Genomic DNA, 6,724 nt, shown 5'->3' on the forward strand with positions numbered 1-6,724 from the left:
CACACACACACACACACACACACACACACACTCCACACATACATGATGTTTCTTTAAAAAAAAAAGAAGAGCTGGGTGCTGGTGGTAGCTCACATCAGTAATCCTAGGTAATCAAGAGGCTGAGTTATTGCAATTTGAAGTCAACCAGAGCAGAAAAATCTGAGAAACTTATCTCCAATTAACCAGCAGAAAGCCAGAAGAGGAAGTATGGCTCAAGTAGTAGAGTACCAGCCTTGAATAAAAAGTACTAAAGGATAGTGCCCTAACCCTGAGCTCAAGCCCCAGTACAGGCACAAAAACAACAAAACAATAACTGTCTTGGATGAATTAGATGGTCCTGAACTGTGTTCTTAACATTTGAAAAAACTTACATCCATTATTTATAATTCAAGTTGTTTTTACATGAACTTTTAAATACTTCAAATCTGCATAATTGCAGGCCCTGGGTCATCCACAGGGTGGATTTGGTATTTTTTTCCCCACAATACCACTTTCCTTTTACTATATCTGCATGTGCTTTTTGTGGTTGGTGGTGGTTGTTGGGCTTGAACTCTGGGTCTGAGCGCTGTCCCTAAGTTCTTCAGCTCAAGACCAGTGCTCTACCACTTGAGCCACAGTGCCATTTGTGGCTTTCTTGTGATTTATTAGAGATCAGAGTCTCATGGACTTTTCTGCCCAGGCTAACTTGAAACCACAATCTTCAGATCTCAGTCTCCTGAATAGCCAGGATTACAAGCATGAGTCACCGGTGTCTCTCATGCTTTCTTATATCTACTAAATATGTTGTTTAGTATTTGTTGTCTTTTGCAATAGCCTAGATGGATGGCTGCTGAGAAGAATATTTCCATCTTCTGCAACTTAAGTGAGGTGATAATATCAGCTGTAGATGGCTGTGTCTGCTGGATATGCTCTGTGACAAACATCACCATTAGTGACAATACTCCCCATGGCTGCTCCCAACAAAATACCAAGATGTTTACAACTAGCTTTTGAAACTTTGTGCAATATTTTTTGTTTTGTTTTGGTGGTGAAGGGGGTGAATGAAGAATCATTTCATTCTTTTGGATGCAGTTAATCTAATCTAGTCTGTTCATTCTGTAGGTCACAGTGCTCTGTGAGTCTGGATACAAACTCACCATTTTCCTTCTACCCAACTCATTCTCCAAGTCCCCATTAGCCAAGGCTGGTGGCTCACCGGTATAATCCTAGTTAGTCAGGAGGCTGAGATCTGAGGATTGTGGTTCAAAGTCATCAGGGCAAAAAAGTCCATGAGACTCTTACATCTAATTATCAGCAAACAGCTGGAAGTGAAGATGTGGCTCAAGTGGTAAAGCTTATGTGAAAAACCTAAGCTAAGCAAGAGTGTAAAGCCAGGAGTTCAAGTCCCAAAACAGACAGACATACACACACACACACACACACCACACACACACACACACAAAATCTCCTCAAGTCCTGTGTCTTTCTTTTTTTGGGGGGTAGGGGGTTCCGGTCGTGGGGCCTGAACTCTGGGCCTGGGCGCTGTCTCTTAGCTCTTCGGCTCAAGGCTAGCGCTCTACCACTTGAGCCACAGCGCCACTTCCAGCTTTTTTTTTCTTTTTGCTTATGTGGTGCTGAGGAATCGAACCCAGGGCCTCAGGCATGAAAGGCAAGCGCTCTACCACTGAGCCACGTTCCCAGCCCCAGTCCTGTGTCTTTCAATGGGAGATCATTGATTTAAAAATTTGAGATTCCATGAATAGATGAAATTAAACCTCTTTCCAATTTGTCCATCTCCTTATTTGGAGCAGTTTGTATCCTCCACATATCCCTTTTGATCTGCTATCACTGCACACACCCATGGTGGAGACTCTGTTGTCATTCTCACATTTGGAGGTAGAGCTTAGGTGGTGGTTGGAGTTTTAGCAGCTAGGGAGTCAATGCCTGTAGCCAAGCAGCAGTTTCCTGGGGAATCTAAAATCATTTCTTATTAGGGAGAGCCTATCAGCATGCTTCTGCCGACTTTCCATTTTGTAAAAGTGAAAAAATACAACCAAATTCACTAACTAAGCAGTCTCAGGATACTTTGGTAAGCGATCTTCAACACTTTGGGGAGATTTCCTTCTACCTAGTAGCCTCACTAGGAGTCCTCTAGAGCCTGTTCAAATGGTGATCAGCTGCTTGTATCTTGTAGATTAGATTCAAGTTGCACTCCGTCTGAGTAGAAGTCAGGAAGGCCAGCTGACAACTAGGCACCGCCTGCTGTGTTTGTTTGCCTTCTTAATCTAACAGGTTCTGTTGCCTCAGAATAATAATTTTATACTAGCTTGCTTGCTTGCTTCCTTCCTTCCCTCCCTCCTTCCTTCCTTTCCTTTTCCCCCTCCCCCCCCCCCCCGCCGTCTCTCTTTCGTGCTGGTATTGGGTCTTGAACTCAGGACCTGGGTACTGTCCCTTAGCTTTTTCACTCCAGGCTAGTTTGAGCCACAGCTCCACTTCTGGCGTTTTGCTGGTTAATTAGAAACAAGAGTCTTGGTCTTTTCCTTTCTGGGTTGGCTTTGAATCAGTGATCCTCAGATCTCACCCTCCTCAGCTGGCTCACTTAAGATAGCACAGATGGGGCAGTTGTAAAGCGTTTGTTTTTAGACCTCAGAAGGCAAAGTGAGTTGTGATGAATTAATAAACTCAGAAGCTGTCGTGTAAAATTGACTCTGGAAAGATCTCGCCTTACAAACCTAATGGAACCCAAATTGCTTTAGCAGTTAAGCGGAGAGAACTACAAAAAGCTCTTTATCCCTGGTTGCTTCCTCTTGGAATTTCCCTAGGGAACTCGGAACAGTGGGAAAACCTCAGGTCTAAAAGCAGCTCTGACTTTTTATGTGGTAGATGTTCATGGGGAAGCCTGTTTTTGTTGTTGTTTGTTTGTTTGGGGGGGGGCTGGTACTAAAGTTAGTGGATGTGGTTTTCATAACCATAGACTTTAATTCATAGCTGCTTTGATAAATCAGGATTTAAGGATTAGACTGAACTTGAGGGTGAGGGGCGGGGTGCAGGAGTGATGATTTCCAGTGTAACCTTTGTATCAGTGTAACCTTTGTATCTACCCTAACCTATTGCTTTACCAATTACAATTTTTGTATGGCAAGCTAGGGTGTAGTTCTGGGGTAGAGCTGTTCTTCTACCATACTCTGATCTGGGTTTGAACCTCAGCACTGCAAAAACAAGTATTTGTGTGGGAAGCCTGAAAGAAATCAAATTGCTAGGGAAGGAAGTCAAGAGGGAAACAATTCAAATGGGTTTAAAGATGAGCAAACCATTGCTAAACTCAGCCTAACTTTTCAGTTTGGGGTAGTTTAATGAGTTCATATAAGGATACTCATCCTCATCTAGAAATATCTAGATAACTTCCTTTAAACTAAGAATTAATTTTTCCATTGAGTTTTGGTGTGTGTGTGTGTGTGTGTGTGTGTGTGTGTGTGTGTGTGTGTGTGTGTGTGTGTGTGTGTGTGTGTGTGTGTGTGTGTGTGTGTGTGTGTGTGTGTGTGTGTGTGTGTGTGTGTGTGTGTGTGTGTGTGTGTGTGTTTGTTCTGGGGCTTGAATGCAGGACCTAACTGCTTTTCCTGAGCTTCTTTTGCTCAATACTAGCACCCTACCACTGGAACCACAGCTCCACTTCTAGTTTACTTTGGTTTTTATTGAAGTCTCAGGGACTTTTTGACCTGGGCTGCTGACTTCCAACAGAGATGCTCAGATCTCAGCTTCCTATCATTAGAGGCTTGAGCCACCAGTACCAGCTGAGTTTTATTTGTTTGTTTATTGCTGGTCCTGGGGCCTGAACTCAGGGCTGCAGAGCTGTCCCTAAACTTCTTTTGCTCAAGGCTAGTGTTCTAATACTCGAGCCTCAGCCCCTTGAGTATTTTTTTAAAGACATCTTTTTAACACTGTGCTCTAAGGAGATAAGAAAAGAGGAAGGGAAAAGTTTTGTTAGTCAAATGTAAGAGATCCTGGAGCAGACAACCCAATCTGCCCCCTGCCCCCAGCTTAATGCCTCTGGGCTCCACTGAGTCAACACAGGAAAACTCTCAGTTTGTCTCCTGGAGATAAATCTGTGCCCCAGGAATATAGTAAAACCTAAGACTCTGGGGAAAGTTAGGCTTCCTTCTAGTACTCTGGAGGGTGAGTTTGAGAACTGCTCAAAAATAAATAAATAAATATATATATATATATAAACAAATAAATTACAAGTTCTTTTCCCACAAACTATTAGCATCGCCACTAAAATATTATCTTCAAAATTCAAATGGTTCTTTGTAATTTAGACTTCTGTATGTGGTTTTACATTATCATATCATGTCATCTTTAAAGTACTTTTACTTTTTATCTCTTTTTATTTAGTTAGTTATTTTTGCCAGTCCTACGGCTTGAACTCATGGCTTGGGCATTGTCTCTGAGTTTCTTTTACTCAAAGCTAGTACTCTACCACGTGAGCCACCGCACCACTTCTGGCCTTTTCTGTTAATATGGTACTGAGGAATCAAACCCAGGGCTTCATGCTAGGCAAGCACTCTACCACTAAGCCACATTCCCAGACTAAAGTACTTTTTCAATAGATAACTTTAACCAGAGGGTAAGCTTTCCTCCTTCCCTCCCTCCCTCCCTCCCTCCCTTCCTTCATTCCTCCCTCCCTCCCTTCCTCCCTTTCTCTGTCTCTCTCTTTCTTTGCCAGGATTCAGGCTCTTACTATATACTCTAGGCTGGCCTTGAACTCCCAATCTACTAGCCTCAGCCTGTGAAAGCTGAGATCTTAGGTGTGTCCTTATCATACCTGACTCAATCAAAGGTAAATTTTGCAGAAAGAATATATGTAAGTGGTAGTGTGTGGTGGGGGGCAGAGGGTATGGAGGTGAATATTCATGGCTCTCATGTTTTTACATTGTTTCTAATTTGTCATGTTCTATAAATACTTATCCATGTTTTCTATGTGCCTTGACTCAAACCAATAACGATCTGCTTCCATTAGTATTGATGAATATGAATAAATAGCTGGGTACTGGTGACTCATACCTGTAATCCTAGCTACTCAGGGGGCTGAGATCTGATCACTGTTGAAAGCCAGCCTGGGCAGGAAAGTGTATAAGATTCTTCTCTCCGATTAATCAGCAAAATACAGGAAGTGGAGCTGTGGTTCAAATGGTAGAGCACTAGCCTGGAAGATAGTGCCCCAGCTCTGAGTTTAAGCCCAGGATTAACATGAAAGGAAAGAAGAAAAGAAGAAAAGGAAGGAAGGAAGGAAGGAAGGAAGGAAGGAAGGAAGGAAGGAAGGAAGGAAGGAAGGAAAGAAAGAAAGAAGGAAGGAAGGAAGGAGAGAAGGAGAGAAGGGGGAAAGGGAGAGAGGGAAAAGAAAAAAAAGTGTGGAAAAGAGAAACCCTATTTCTTTACAAGCAACCCTTTTATAAAATGGAAAAGTGCTTGCCTAGCAGACATAAGGCCAAGCGTTTGCATCTCTAGTACCAAAAATAAATGAATGTAAGTAAATAAATAAAATGCAAACATCCTGGCTGGATATGGGCATAGGTCCTCCCCGCAAAACCTGCTGTACCATTTATCAGGCTTAATTAGGAGCCTGATCTCCCCTGAGATTCTTCTCTGGGGGGTTAACCAATTTCACGGGGGGGGGGGGGGGGGGGGGGGGGGGGGGGGGGATAGGCAGGGAAGCAGGAGACTGGCTGGAGTTTGGAAGGCAGCTGGAAGGGACCCCTTTCTCTCCTGAACATTGTCAACTGCTGCTGAGGGTCATTTCCCAGTTCAGACCCTAGACGGTGAAGTAGATTGCTAGGAGGTAAATCTCTCCCTCCCTCAGACAGGAAAGTGACAAACAGGAGGGTTAAACAATAAAACCCAACATCCTTCTCCAGCTTGACTAACAAAGGGAGAAGGTTTGTTGGCATTTGTATGCAAATTGAGGTGAGTTAACTTCCAGGTCGCTTTGAAATGCTCAATTTGTTTATCCCAGCCTGAGCAAACCAGACCTTTTCTTTCCAGGCAGGAGATTTATGGAGCTGTTATTCACAGCTCTCTGCTAGGAGAGGGCCAGCCATGGACGCTGGACTTTCATTAAAGCAAGTGAGGTTCAGTAGCTGAGGAGCCTGTCTGGTTGCTACACTGAGGCAGAGCCTGGTGACCTGCTTGGCAGCCACCCACCTATGGAGTCTGCAACTCCTAGTAAGGCTTCTGGCCTGGAGTGGAGCCACCTCACAGCAGAAGCCAGAAAAAAACCAAAAGCCCTCTCTTCCCCAATCACATTAAAACCCCCAATGTGGATCTAAATGAATGGGTCATTTTATTTGACTTCATCTTTCTCCCTATTCTGGGAAATTGCACCTACATCCTAGGCTTAAGTAGGATCTGCCAGGAATACCACCTGTGCTTGTTTGAGTCAAAAGCATTTTGTTTGGTGGTTTTTGTTTTTGTTTTCCTGGTAAGAGATCTTGAACTCAGCATCTCACCCTTGCTTGGCTCAGCTTGCATGGTTGGTGTTCTCCCACTTGAGCCACGCCTCCAGCCTGGCTTTTCACTGGTTATTTTGGAGATGGAGTTTGTTGTTGTTCATGGATGGGGCTTGAAATCAGGCCTGGATGCTGCTCAAGGCTAGTGCTCTACCACTTTGAGCCAAAGCACCACCTCAGTTTTGTTTTTTTTTTGGGGGGGGTCCGGTCGTGGGGCCTGAACTCTGGGCCTGGGTGCTGTC

This window comes from Dipodomys merriami, unplaced genomic scaffold (genome assembly GCF_024711535.1).
Source record: "Dipodomys merriami isolate MVZ:Mamm:240054 unplaced genomic scaffold, mDipMer1.0.p SCAF_51, whole genome shotgun sequence".
Classification (NCBI taxonomy): domain Eukaryota; kingdom Metazoa; phylum Chordata; class Mammalia; order Rodentia; family Heteromyidae; genus Dipodomys; species Dipodomys merriami.